Source organism: Stegodyphus dumicola, chromosome 10 (assembly GCF_044657685.1).
Source record: "Stegodyphus dumicola isolate Sdum_Otavi_A_Nest chromosome 10, ASM4465768v1".
Classification (NCBI taxonomy): domain Eukaryota; kingdom Metazoa; phylum Arthropoda; class Arachnida; order Araneae; family Eresidae; genus Stegodyphus; species Stegodyphus dumicola.
The window spans coordinates 86256418-86272180 of NC_140777.1; the positions used below are offsets into that span (position 1 = coordinate 86256418).

Genomic DNA, 15763 nt, shown 5'->3' on the forward strand with positions numbered 1-15763 from the left:
TTGTTTGACTTCTAAATCAATCAGCTATGTTGTTAACAGCTGGCTTTTGCAGTTAATATCAGGGCTAAAATTTGGATTAATTTTGGATTTCATTAATTTTGTGATAGACCAAAATTCAACTCTAGTGAGTGCATATCAAAAAATGCATTTTAACTTGTAGAGTTATTAAATTATTTTGAAATTATTGGCGGGGGGGGGATTCTTTCCAGCGCGAGACTGTGTATCGGAAATTCTACAGATATGCTGTTTTAAATATTTTGCGATATTGCTCTTGAACTGAATTTTATGGTTTAAGTGCGAAGAACTTGATATTTAAGAAATAAATGTAACACACAAAGCGTTAAGAAAAGCTCCTTTGAGCGTAATGTAAAATCTGAATGCTTTCAGACTTTTTTAATCTTTTTTTTTTTTTTTCTGCTTCTTCTTACTAAAACGTACTTGCGGCGCTACATGATATGTTGGCATTTATTTTATAAGTTATTTGTTATCAATGGATACGTGAAATAGTATATAACGTAAGGGGGGGGGAGATGAAGCTTGTTGGAAGTACTTTGTGGACATTATGAACTGGCTGATTTTTCTTGGTGTGATATTAGATTATGTAATGTGCCAAATCCTTCGCCACATACTATATGCTGATAATCATTGTATAAATCATTCATAATGAACGTAAAATAACATATGTGGGAGGGGAGGAATCAAGATATGGAGCTCTATATGGCTATTTTTTATGTAGAAGAATTGGCAAATTTTTCCTGATTTTATATTAGATTATGTAGAGTACGAAATCATTTTTGACATTAATTAAGGCGAAAAAAAAACGCCCTTATCAGTCTAGTATCTAGTTTTTGCCGTGATATATCCTTTGAATGGCCTTAAAATTGCAATTGGATGTCACTTTTATGGCAAGTGGAAAAAAAAAAAAAAAAAAAAAAAAAACCGTACGTAGAACATAACAGCTACTATTCTCAGGAAAAATATCTCACGATATCTCTTTGGCGACGAAAAGTGTGCATTAATCATATACCAGCCTGTCTATTCATGCGCATTTATATCACTTAATTTCCACCACTATTTTTAAAATTTTTTTTTTATTTTGAATTTTTTTTAGCGGATTCTGTCGTAGCTGGTATTACACCATCTCCTGTAACTGTATTCTTAATTCCGAACTGATTATCCTTAGAAGTGAAATGTCATCTCGTGATTTATGATCGTCTGCGCTTTTAGGAACTGTCACTTGTTTCCGTTCTTGTTAGCACTCGAGAGAGTATAGTCATCTGCATTGGAGATGGAGGGTCTTATTCATCCATTGGAATGACACTGACGATCTTTCGGGCTAATACGAGAACAAGCGTGCTTTCCCCCCCCTTCCCCCCTTTAGAGACGAAACTCACTGTTGATTAATGTATGAAGAGCGAGTGGGAAACAACTTAAAAAATTGTAGTAGCATCTTTTCCAGACATCGTAACACATTGTCGTCGAGCGAAGTTCTTGGTTTCATAGCTTACAGTTCGTAAATTTTGAGTTTCGGAGCTACATGTACTTTGTTACAAAAATCGATGTCGTAATAATATGATTGATTTTAAATTTCGACAGGTGAATAGTCTAAGAAATTGGTTGTTAAGTAGTCTATAAACTTACTGTTGCATGTGCACGTGTTTGTAATTGATTTATTGCACACAAAACCGATGATAGCTTGATAAAATTTATTTTATCCCAAGTTCACTGGTGGGCCTCAGATTTGTTTTAACCACAGCTCCGTAATGAAATTGCATCTCGGCGAGCTTCACGTTAACGTAGCGATGCGTTACACTCGAAATCCGCGCGAGGAATGATGATTTACGCCAGCAATTCACAGGATGATATAAATCTTTGAAACCGTGCTTATTTGCGGCCACTAAACGGGTTGAACTGCATGAGGATTTTTTACATTTAAAACGATTACGTGCCACTTTCCCTTAAAAATTTCGTCACGGTATTCTTTTTCTCCTTCTATACACCTTAGTGTCTTTTTATCATAAGTCCAGCCTTATAAAAGTGAAAAGATATCATTATCCACATGTTCTAAACGCCAGCATGATTGTCTTTTACATCTCATTATAAAATCGCATGTTGTAATTTAACATAAAAAGGATTTTATAATTAAACCACTGCGATCAGAGGGGCTGGAAGTCGACAGTTTTTGTAGTTTTTAACTCTGCAACGACACACACTATACGTAAAAAAAATGCAAGAAATGTTTCGCGTGGAACTGTTGAAAAATTGTAATTTGAATGAGAGAAAAAAATGTTTGAAAATTTGTTTTCCTTCTGTAAAATTTCAAAAGTTTCCCATGCCTCTTCTGATCTTAGCGATCCCTTTAAAATTTAGTTATTAAGCGACCGGTGTTAGAAGCATCATAAAATATTAGAGGTATTGAGTTTTTTTAAACTGTAACCGGAATACCAGAAATTAATTTTCATCAGGGGTATCTTTGTACAGTCGTAGTAAGCTTTTATTCTGTAATAGTTCCTTTTTTTCTTTCATAAAGATTTCCTTAACATTTATCATAACATTAAGTACACACTTCAAAAGATCTTTAATGAAATGTTTTTAAAATGAGAAGTTGTATTTCGTATCGAAAGAAGGGAGGAAAGGAATCATTTGAATGAAATTCGAAAGAAAGATGTCTTTTTTCCTTCCTTTTTTTATTCTATTCCTGCCCCCCCCCTTTGCAGTAAATATATGTCACAGCTGGAATTTTTGCAAGATCCCTTAAGCCACCGGGTTGGATAAATTTAAACTAAATTTCTCGGGGGTCACGTGGCGTTATTTGGGGAGCCACCGCCCCGACCTATCCAATAAACGCTTAAATGATCCCTCAGGGCCTCCTGCTGGGAACGATGGTAGACTGAGTGGGTGGGAATTCCTGGGACGACAAACAAACAAAATTAAAACTGACACATGTATTGTGTGAAACAAGGGCATGAACGGTAGGAGGAACAGGGAGTGTCAGACTAAGAGACTACGTTATTGTCTGATGACAAATGCTACTGGACCTAGACCAGGATAGAAGGCATTTCTTTATTAATTGAATGGTGTTGAAGAGTGACTAAAAGATGCATCATTCTGACTTCCACATATTGCTGCCTCATCTTACAGGTACCTGCACCTTCAAGTACCTGCTGTATTGGGGTAAAGGTGTTGGATTTGGTGTCAGTTGAGCCCGTTCCCAAAACAGCCGTAACAGTTTTGTTCCCATTTGAGCCGTACAGGTTAGGATTCAGGAATTTTATACCCAACTTAGCCGATTCGAAAATACCCCCTGTTTTTGTTTTTTTACATCCCCCCCCAAAGAACATGCATAATCAGTGGTTTCAAGAGCATAAAGCAGCATGTTTTATTGTGATTTTTCTTGTTACAATATGATTATATACTAAAACAATATGGCATAAATATTTTGGTTTTAGTTTTCTATTGGGTTGTTTTAATGTTTAACGTCATTTTACCTGTGTCGTCGGAATGGCTGTTAATTCTTCACATCTTTAGTTAAACAAATTTAATACAAAGTAGTTTATTTTTAGCCCAAACGATTATTAATTTTGTTTTGTTATTTTGCATTGGTTCACTTTTCAAATTGTTGCCACGAAATATTAGAGCCCTGAAGATTTAAAAAAAAATTAAATAATGAAGAATGTGCGTAAATGTATGTATGTTTCTCCATTGTGAAAAAACAGCGGTACCTAGAGCCATCCAATTTTGAATAACGTACGTCTCCACCCGAATATGGGCATCTGAAAGTCCAAATTTGGATTTTGTTTTATTATCTATTTTATATTTTGTTACACTTTAACGAATTTTTGATTAACAAACACAACGATTTAAAAGCGAGCAATGGCAACACTATACGAAAAAAAAAAAAAAAAAAAAGTTATTATCTCCAGCGCGCGAGACTGTGTATCAGAAATTCTAAAGATATGCTCTTTTTAAATACTTTGTGATGTTGCTGTTGAATAGAATTTCATGGTTTAAGTGCGAAGAACATGATATTTAATAATTAAAGATAAAATACAAAACGTTAATAAAAAGCCCCTTTAGGCGTTATATGAAATCTGAAAACTTTTAATTCCCCCCCCCCGCAAGTTGCACCTGTAATTACTGAGATGTTGCAAAACATGAATTGATACAACCAAAACTTGAATTATGCTTGTAAGCAAAGAAATTCTGAGTTATTCCTACTGAAATCCGTAACATTTTGATCGAAAGATACTAATTTGACCCTCCTTTAAACATTGTTACAAATCTGGTTCTTGATTGAATACGTTTTCTTCTCTTTTGTGCGGTTACGATTGCGTTTTTATTTTGGCTATTAACAGTCGCAACCCAAAGCATAAAGAAATAGAAAAGTAACATTAATAAATGCCAGAATCGGATGTTAACTGTTTGTGACATTCAAAGCAACAATCCTTTTACAGTTCCAGGTTTTAAGTCAAGACAATTTGACATACTACTGATAAAATTTGGAGATAAAGGTAGCCATTGTTGGTCACACTTCAAAGATGCGTCTATGGATAAGTAGTCTTAAAATTAATTTTATGTATAGGATATAAAAAAGTCACTGTTGATTTTGCAAATGTTTGCATTTTGTATTTTGTTGAAAATAAAATTTTCCATTATTTTTCTTTCTTGTACATCATCTAAGATGTGAAAAACAAAATGAATTATTATAATGAAATGTGTCTTTGTATAGTAATGCAGTAGAACTCCAGTTATCCCAATCAATGGGGACCGGACCCCATTCGGATAATCAAAAATTCTGATAATTGGATTTTTTCCGAAGAAAGGGTCTACGTACGCTTTAATTAATTATTGTATATACTTGTAGAGACATTAGGTATTTTTTTTGGAAGCAGGCAAGATGAAAAATTAGCAACGCCTTCGCCAGGAATCGAATTGGGGACCTCTGGAAACCGGCCTAGCGTGCAGAACCACTACACCACGAAGGCACGCCAAGAAGGTGGGAGAAATACCTTAAATACTGTATGTTGAAAATGAAAGAAAAAAGCTATTTCTAAAGAAAAATAAGTTTTATTTAATAAAAATGAAAAGGCAAAACTTAACGTGTGTGTTATATAGCGTACTGTACAGTACTTACAAGTGCTGATAGTAATTGCTCAAAGTAGGTTGTTTGACTGTCTTCATCCATTTTCGGGTCCAAGTCGCGCGTCCGCTTGGCAAAGAGAAGTTGCATGGGGTCACACTCGGGTTGACGTTCCATCCACTTCAGCGTAGTTCCAAGGCCGGCAAACGCTTCACTGTCTTATGTCCCATGTCTGCTTCAACTTCGACATTAAGGTCATATTCTTCCTCGACAGTTTCTTCTCTCGCACTTTCAATAAGTTCATTATTTAGAATTTGAAACTCACTGTCTGACGAATCACACACCATCCATTCTGCTGTATCCTCAGCATTATATTTCTGAACATTGAGGAATTTGCAAAAGAATGCTTCGTAATTCCTCAAGTGACTCGTCATCCTCATCTTCTCCTGTGTCTTCTCTTTCCTTTTCTTGAGCTTCTTTTTCCTTTTCCTTCTGTTCTTCGGTTGATTCTGGAAAATTCTGAAAGCGATTCAGATAGTCGGAGTTCGGGTAATTGTTCTACTGTGTTTTCAAACAAAAAAGTTCATTGCATTTCAAGCGATGAAACTTTCTTCTTCAAGAACAAGTTGGTCTGTCAAACGTGTATTAATTCAGTCTTCTTATTGTCATAACACATTGAAGAATGGGCTAGACAGTAAGAATTTTCCTCAGAAATGTATTTTCGCAGAACCAGTTTGAAGCTGCAACGGTTGCTAAACGGACAAACAAATAGAAGAAAAATTCTGCCGCAAACGATTTATGGACTCTATATAATCTAGTTACGTAAAATTACTGCAAATGAAGAGATGCGGCCTGACTTTGTCTTCCCGTCACATATCGATTTTAACTTTCCAGAAACCAGGACCTTTTTTCCACTGTGTTGTGACTTATCTCACTTGTCTGACATTAACATCAGAACAAGGCAATGAAAATCATCGCAGCAAGCAGTGCAAGATTGTGCTTGTCGTTGGCAAGATTCTTGAGCACCAGACAGGTGACTGGACGACTTTGATCAATTCCGCCTCCAGCTTTGATGAATAAAGGCTATACTACGGCTACTAATTTAAAGATTAATTCACAGAAATTCAAGAAACAGAGCTTAAAATCTTATATTTAAAATGAACTGTTCAAAATGGCAAAACTAAACTGCAAGGAAGGGAAACTTGTATTATTTCATCGTAAATTAACATCACGTGGAGACTACTGCGTTCATTTTACGAACAAAAAACTTTATTAAGGCATTTTTTTCTGATGATTTGCGTATGCACGAGGCTTAGAACAGATATTTCCTTCAGGTGCCAATACATTTTATGTTGCTTTGTCAGAAAATCTGCTTATTGAGTTGAAAAAGATGTCTTCGTGGTGTTCAAAAAAAGCTTAAAATCTCCAGCTTTTAACATTTCGAAGATTTTGTTTCCTCTATGTAAATTACGTGTCCTGGGAAAATATAAAAGATTGTCACTTTTATTTATTTATTTTTTTTTTCAGTAAATATATTACAAGCATAGTGTGCAAGCTATTAAGTAACTATTTCTGCAAGAAATCTGATCTGCGAAGCGAAGAATTTTCTTAAGATTATTTTGCACCTATCCTTTCAAAAGTTAAAAAAATGGTCTTACTATTCGTATACGATGCATGTGTAATTTTCATAGGTTTTTTTTTAATTAATTAAAGTTGAGTACTGATAATTTATGTTTGCAAAACTATTCAGCTCTTAAAAGTGTGCTAAAATAGATTATTTGTTAACTATTCATCTGTATAACGTGTTGTATTTTAACATGGTTTTTTTTTATTTATTTATTTATTTATTTTATTTTCATAGGTTTTTTTTTTTTAATTAGTTAAAGTTGAGTACTGATAATTTATGTTTGCAAAACTATTCAGCTCTTAAAAGTGTGCTAAAAAAGATTTTTTTGTTAACTATTCATCTGTATAACGTGTTGTATTTTAACAGTAAAAAGGCTCTTCCACATGGGAACATAATGTTACGAATTTCGTACATAGGTAGGTAATTTCATTGTTCTTTTCTGTAGAGACGATGCTCTGGCTATCTCGATAATTTGGTGAGATAACTGCAAGCTGGCAACTGTTTAAGCAACTAATTTTTGTCGCCAAATTTGGCGAAAAGTCGCCAAACCTGGCGGCATTTCGGTCCGGTCCCCTATATAACTGTAACTAGTATTGTAACTGATCCTCTGTGTAACTGTAACCGTATTCTGCCCTCATATGCCTTCCAATTATTCCGAGAAGAAGAAAGTACTAGAAATATCTCAGCGACCGGGTGAAAAATGTAGAAGACGGCAGAAAAGGTATCTATTTTGAGCTTTTTAGTTCAACGTAAATTCTGATAATAGATATATCTCCGCGTTAGCTACGCTGTTTAGATGCGCTTTGCATTGCATTGTGTTTAACATTCCTAGTAGTTCGAAGAGTAACTACTGATTGTGTTTTGGGATACTGTGAAGAGTTGTACGAGTGTTTTAGAGTAAGTTCCAGAACTGTGAAGTGTTTCTCTGGATTCTTATTTTCTGAGTAAAAAATAAATTTTTTCGAGCTTTCATCGGTTCTGTGTGCATTCAGTCTATTACGAATTTGTACTCACGCAACAGTATTTGTTTTTTAAATGGATTCAATATTAGGATTGTCATATGCGTTATAGTGGCCACAAATGGCGTCTCAGGAGATGGTTTGGCTGCTACAACTTGTTCCTCTACTCCCTCATAACAAAATACCCGCGAGACTTGCATGTCGCTTGCAATATCAAAAAGCGCGCGCGAAACGCAAGGGGCGTAAAACATGAAAGCTAGCGACTTTATCGTTACGGAAAGCGTCAAAGGATAGCGCCGTTATCACAAATCACGTCGACATTTTTTTTCGCCTTTTCGTTTTCTTTATCCAGTGATATTTATTTTCTTTGTAAGTGACAACGACGCGCGAGTTGCGATAAGGGATGTTCTGCTTTTTATTGTTACTATTTTACTCTATCCCTCCACGAAGCATTAAACACGATCTCCACTTTGGCGAGTTTTCGTTGATTCAAAATTTATAGTTAATGACCAAGTAGCGATGCCATTTGTTAAAGAGTTTGGATCATCGGCCCTTCTTATTCATAAAAAATGGGACTTTTTTCTGTTGACGCTGGAGGAGTATAAGCCCGTTATATTTAAAGCAGAATCAAAGTTCCCATTTTTTTTTATTAATGTAAAAAGTTGAACTTTTAATTTGCTTTTCAGACCTAATTTTTTTTTGTTATGAATTATTAATACCTACCTGAGGTTCAGTTAACCTAACCCTGAAACGATCCGCTGTCTTTAAAGAGGAAAACAATTACTATAACGTAACTCTCACTCGACACAGGGCCGAGCAGTGAAGCAGCAGTAAATAAACTCTCACTCGACACAGGGCCGAACAGTAAAGTCGCTGAACACTGGTATTTCTGACCTGGGTTCGAATCCAAGCACACGGGCTGGCTGCATGGATGTTTTCGTGGTTTTCTCCATGTGTAACGTGTATACGAGCCAGTTGTCCTCTGAAAGACCTCCATGAAGGCATCCCTCCCTTTACGTAGATAGCCTTAGCGGGCTTTGCCATGATAATCTAAGCCAAGCGCACTTGACATACGCCGTGAGTAGGTTGGTTTTGTTTATTTAATTATGGCAAAAGACTCAGGACCGCCCAGACAGTATAGGGATTGGGGGAGCCTACTGCGGTAAAGAGCTAGAGATAGAGCCGGCCCACCTGGCATAACTGCCTTCTGGCCATTAAAGGCTCCACTCCTACCGAAGCCCACGGTCCGAATCCCGGTGATGGCATGGATGTTTGTAAATGTACAGTTTCTGTGCAGCATGGGGACACTCTAAATATACGGCGAGCCGAAAGTTCTCTCATGTGGATTGGTGGTAGGAGAGAGGGGTGGGAGACCCTCGAAATTAGGGAGGAAATAGAAGTCCAACCTCGTTCACTCTCTGGCAACCCATTCTTGCACTAAATTCATGGACAAGACAACAGCAGCAAGAAAACATTCAGAACTGTCTCCTTAAGGGAAGAGATGCTTTGGTGCAGACCTTTTTAAGGGAAACCGTCTCCTATCCATTTTACACACGAGGAAGTCCACGAAAGCGACCATGCAGCCGTGTTCGGGATTCTAATTCCGGACCAAGCTAGCAGTGTTCAGCGACTTTACCGTTCGACCGCTGGTGGGCCGGTGGAAAAACCCGCGAAGTTTAGCCGGATTACACATCCTTTATCATTGGTTTATATAAACTTTTATACTTGGTTTATTATTAGAACATTACATCCGGCTGTATTGAGTTTCTGTGACTCCCTCTATGTATAGCGTAAATATGAGTCAGTTTGCTATATAAAAAAAAAAAGAAACTCATCTCTTCGCTTACATGAATAGCCCTCACGGTTTTTTTTTCTTGGCTTTAATTAATTAACCAGCCAACCTAAATGAACGTTTTTCTACCCATGTTCCCCGTAACTGTAATGTCCCGCGAGAAATGGTGATGAATAAGCTAATACATAACAAGATAGTTTTAAGTGGATGAGTTCTCTGAAATATTAATATTAGTGCAATGATTCTATAAGAGTAAGAATGAAGAGATGCACCACAGATATATGTTCTGCAGTGGCAGTTGGTAATTCCTGCGATTTTTTCCCTCATTAATTTCTTCTGCGTGCTGTATTAAAAGTTTTAGGTAATGAGTATTTTTAAATGTATTAAAACTAAGGTGATTATTTTTTATAGAAAAATGATTATTTTTTATAGAACATACAGGGATCTATTACAATAAAAATTACAGTTATACGGGGACCGGATCCAATTGGTGCCAAGTTTGGCGGCTTTGAGCGATTTCTCGCCAAATTAGGCGATAAAAATTTGTTCTCAAAACAATCGCCAGCTTGGCGGTACCTCGCCAATTTAGCCATTTATCTCAATCTTAAATATACTTACCACTTATAATCTTATATTTCCGGCAGAGCTTCGTGTCTTTCTTACATTTCGTGTTACGTTATACAAAAAAATATTACAATTTCACATGTGATTTCGCTAAAATTATTTACGTAGGTGGCAAGTTCCTGAGAAAATTAAACAAAAGGAGGGGAGGGGCAATAAAATTTAGTCATAAAATAAATCAACGCTTAAGTAATCGAATATTGAAAAAAAAAAAAAAAAAAAAAAAAAGCACTGGGGAAGTTACGTTACTTAATTATATCCGTAAACAATATTAATAAAAAAAAAAAAAAAAAAAAAAAAAAAAAAAAAAAAAAACTTGAAAATGAGTTTTTTTTTTTTTTTTTTTTTTTTTTTATACTAACAACGAGGCAAAAAAGAATATTATTTATACTCCGCCCGAGGGTTTATATATGCTCGTAATTAAAGGTGGTGATAACGAGATGGATCAGCGGAGTGCATGTATTCGAGTAAAAGAGCGGCCATCTTTGTATGGACGAACCTAAGTAGTACAGACCCGGCCCCTAGGTAGACGTGCACTTGAAATGAGAATACGAAGAAGGTATCTTTTAACAAGACCAGTTCAGATGGACTTAAGGGGTTGTGCTCCTATTGCTTCAGAGCTTAGTATTTTTGACCTCTATTTCTTCTAACGAAAGAACAATAAAAATTAATGAAATTAAGAAAATCGGAATTTTGATTGATGTTCGAATCGATATATTTGTTGACTTTCCTATATCATCATTCTAGAACTGAATTTTTTGAGAAATTGTAGTAATCAAATTACACTATAACCGCTGATTTAGTATTTATGCTTAGCAATATGGTTTACATTTGTGCTTGAAACTTTTATACTTGGTTTATATTTATTACTTGAAATACTTTTTTGGGGTACTGTTTATATGTTTTTTATACGCCGTTACATTATTTTCCCGATTCATTTCTGTTCGTGATGAGTTTAGGTTAGGTTATTCGACTAGGGCAAAGCGAAACGGAGCTATCACTCCTAAAGGAGGGATGGTTTCGTGGAGAACTTTCTAAAGCAAACTAAGCTCGTATTTAACTTACAAATTTGCAAATCGGGAAAAGCTCTGAATCAATTATGCAGCAAGCCTGTTTGTCTGGATTCGATCCCTAAGCGTAAGTGTGGACACAATTATTGATTTTTTTTTAACATCAATAATTCCCCCCCCCTCGGTAACATTTGGAAGTAACATTTGATGAGGGAAAAGTGAAAAGTTATGACTTTCTCACTGAAGGGAGTGGTTTCAGCTGCAGTTTCTCGTTGTGATTTTTCTTCTCAATCACCTCCTGTAACAATGCATTTTGTGCCCCAATTTGCCGTTATTGTTCTGGTGTAAGGTTTCTATTGTTGTTACTAATGCCCACTTATCTGAGCTATAATCAGCCCTTGCCCACGAAATTGCTCGTGGCAAGGAGCGCAAGATGCGTCTTTCGTTTGCATCAGCCTTGAGCACCTTACAGGTGGCAATGCGATTTAGCTTAGTTCCGCCCCCAATTTTGATGGAGAGCACCCCTGACGGTTCCGAGGGTATCCCATCCCCTTCCCCTACCACCAACCTCTCGAGAGGACTTTCGGCTCGCCGGATATTTAGAGTGCCCCCATGCCGCACGAACACTATACATTTACAAACATCCATGCCTTCGAACCCGGACCAAAGAACGTCTGTGTAAAGAAGGAAAGGCTCCATAGACGTAATGTAACCCAGTTTGTCTTCTACGCCGGTAGAAAGAAGAGGGACAATTCGCCAAGGGATTTGGCGACGGAACCTGTTGGCGAGAACCCCTTTGTGATGTACCGGACGCGTAATGGCAGACCGCACATTGAGTTGAACAGTGTTAAACGAATGTCGCATACTGCGTATGCCCAGAAAACAATTTGGCGTAATTACTATGTTGGCGCGATTTGAAAAGAAGATAAATACGGTATATAGTAGATGTATCGCCATCTAATTGTAAACAAATCTGGCGTTTAAATCTTCATAAAGTATAATGTAAATTAATTACTGTGTTAAAATACTATTTTTTACTCTACTGCTCAAACAACTAGAAAGCTGAAATTATTGCGAAGTAATGTGAAGCAGTGTTTACATTCAAAATGTAAAATATAATACTTATGAAATTCTGCACATTCCTTTGGAACTGTACAAATTTTCGTTCAGAAAAAGACTGTAATTTAGGATATATTAGTTAAAAATTTATTCATTATACTTTTAAGCAATAAAAACAATTCAGGATCTACCATACGTTCCATTCGTACATACATAAAGAAACACTGAGGAATATAACAAGTGCTTGCAAATAACACTGAAGAAATTTTACAATTCTTTAATGCTAGTTATTAAATTCTTTGAAATGAGAAAATAAAAGCGCGAATATACGCTAACAAACTAAGCGAGATACTCCAGTTTACAATTACTGAATTGTAACATGTAAACAAGTTACATCTAAATAACGAATTATTACGAACATATGTTAACAAATATTAAATGCACTGTTATTGACAAATTAAAATAAAACATATATTAGAAAAATAAGCAAGTGCAATAGGCGTGGACGTTAAAATAACTAATAAGCAAAGTTCCACAACACTGCAGTTTTAAACATCACTCGAACACACTAGACAGCCATGGAGATCACGAATAAGCTAACGTAGGGTTGCTTAGTCGCCAATATTTCTCCCCGCGTCAAACGTACACCATCAAGCATGCGCAGTAAGCGAAATTCGCTTAACACTGTTCAACTCAATGTGCGGTCAGCCATTACGCGTACCGGACCTGGCCGAGATTTTGCTCCTTCGCCACGTGTACACGAAATTGAGGACTACGGGATAAAATAATTAAGAAAATTAGGTAAAGTTTCACTTTCACTGGCTGTTGAACTTGCATTACCCATATCGCAGTTTGATGTCTGATTTTATATCCGTCAATATGGAGTCACACAGCTTTAAACTGTTGATAAACGTGACCGTCGAATCTGTTCGAACTTCGACATCAGCTTCGAGCTTTGGCGCATTTTGGCGACAGATATTTCACGCATGCGCAGCTGTTTCCCATACCTTTCGAAGGGAACCACTCCTGCTGCTGAAGTTTTCCTTCTTAACAATACATATTCTTTGCCCGGACCCTTCTGCACGGCACTCAGCGATGCTAACTGTATACCGGTTGGGCGGCAAGTTTTTCTGTGGACTGTCCCATCAAGTGGACTTTTTGTTCATATGCAGTTCTTGGTGATTGATGTGTCGCACATGGTCAGTTGAGATCTGGAAACATTGACTGTTCTCACAGTCACTGGGTAATTGTGCATGATCATACTAAACACTGCGTTAGTGTTTTCACATTGACTGTTCTCACAGTCGCTGGATAATTGTGCATGATCATACTTGAACACTGCGTTAGTGTTTTTCCTCTATTGTTGACGTCAGTAAACATCCTTCTCGTGGTTAATCCAAAATGCTTACGCAACCATGTTTAAAATCGGTGACCCACCATTTAACAGTTGCAAATGATAGCGCTTCATTTCTGAACGCCTGCAGTCTTTGTCCTGGTGAATTTCTGTTGCAGTGGACTTTTTCATTCACGTGGTTTGGACACATTTTTAGATGTGACTACTTCAAACCTGTTAAAAAGGTGACCCTTGCAAATGTAGATGGTACCAGGAAAAGACCTTCTGCACGGACCCTTCTGCACGGCACTCAGCGATGCTAACTGTATACCGGTTGGGCGGCAAGTTTTTCTGTGGACTGTCCCATCAAGTGGACTTTTTGTTCATATGCAGTTCTTGGTGATTGATGTGTCGCACATGGTCAGTTGAGATCTGGAAACATTGACTGTTCTCACAGTCACTGGGTAATTGTGCATGATCATACTAAACACTGCGTTAGTGTTTTCACATTGACTGTTCTCACAGTCGCTGGATAATTGTGCATGATCATACTTGAACACTGCGTTAGTGTTTTTCCTCTATTGTTGACGTCAGTAAACATCCTTCTCGTGGTTAATCCAAAATGCTTACGCAACCATGTTTAAAATCGGTGACCCACCATTTAACAGTTGCAAATGATAGCGCTTCATTTCTGAACGCCTGCAGTCTTTGTCCTGGTGAATTTCTGTTGCAGTGGACTTTTTCATTCACGTGGTTTGGACACATTTTTAGATGTGACTACTTCAAACCTGTTAAAAAGGTGACCCTTGCAAATGTAGATGGTACCAGGAAAAGAGGAAGACCTAACACAAGCTGGATAGACTGTTAACCAGAGAACAGGGGCTCCATTACCTAGCTGACATGATGTCTGCCTTACACGGATTAAAGCCCCTGCCTCCAGAAGCTATTTATTATGACTAAGCAGAATAAGTTTACAGTGGCATACAAGGCCTTCAAGAACACAAGAACATAAGTAACATAGTCATAATAGACCCTAAAGAAAGCATGTTACAAGTAGTACCAATAGCATTCAAACAATAAACCGAAGCGGATCTCAGAACTCAATCAATCGTCGGCGGACCGTAGCGACTGATCGGATCCGTTGGAGGATGCTGATTGAGGCAGCCTTGGCCTGTGATAGGCTATAGTGTAGGAAGAAGTGGACCTTTCCGATAGAAGTACTAAATCACTGCGTTGTCACTCTCATCTGTAACACTTCATTTGCTGTCAACCTGGAGGAAGCACAGGGAAAAAAAAACATGTCAGTTTTGTAAAATTCCACACAATATGTTATGAGCTCCGACATACATAACCATCGTGCAAAATTTTAACTGTTTAGCCTTACTTCTTTCCTGTGGCACTCGATACTTTTCACTCTTCCTCCATACATTCGGATACGAAGAGGAGAAAGGATGATGTGGGATATCTCACACAGAAAAATCATATTACCCGTAAATAGCGCTGATGCGTAACGTATCCGGCTCGTATGAAAGTAATGCATTGACGTCAATGTGTCTTGGAACTGAGTACTCTCTTTGTGGGATTTCGAAGATTAGTTAGAGGAATGGGGGGGGAGCATTGGCACGAGATGAGCAAATCGCTTGGCTGCTTCTGATTTGCTGTTCTAAGGTTTATTTGCCTGAATTAGGGCTGGAGTCAAAAGAGTTGGAAGAGTCAATTATTTAAAAGAAACCATAAATTTTAGACTTAGAATATGTAATAATGTTGCGTGCAAAATTATTTCTTCCCCCACCGACCGCGATTGCTATCCAAAAGACAATTTATGTTTTACTATGGAAAACAGAGAAAAAAATCGCTGCTGTATCATGACTGCATAGTGGTTGTGTTAAATTCTTAAATTCGAATTGGGATATAGCCCAGGAAAACTTTTTGTCGAAGTACATGAGCGACAAGGTCTTTCCTTTAACTTTGTACTCCCTTTTGAACTTATCTTCCTAACGATTCCCAGAATCATTCTTCACTATTTCAAATAAACGGAGCAATGTTAAAAGTATATCTTTATTTTAAAAAATCTAAAAATATTGAAACAATTACATTAATTTAATGCCATGATAAAAATATTATGTAGCTTTTTATATTTTATTGGAATATTTATTTAAAGAAAATTTAACACGGGATATCTGGTTGAGATTCACCTTTGGCTTGACGAGAGCCCACCGGAGAATGTAATTTGGGGATTTCACACTACTTTTCGTCAGGAAAGACCTTCGAATCCATTGATT

General features: G+C 37.0%; 1 protein-coding gene across 1 annotated transcript in view; it reads left to right on the plus strand.

Moving 5' to 3' along the window:
* Positions 1 to 15763, plus strand: part of LOC118192072 (glypican-6-like) — a 419518-nt gene that overhangs the window by 65974 nt on the left and 337781 nt on the right. The gene's annotated exons all lie outside the window — the stretch shown is intronic.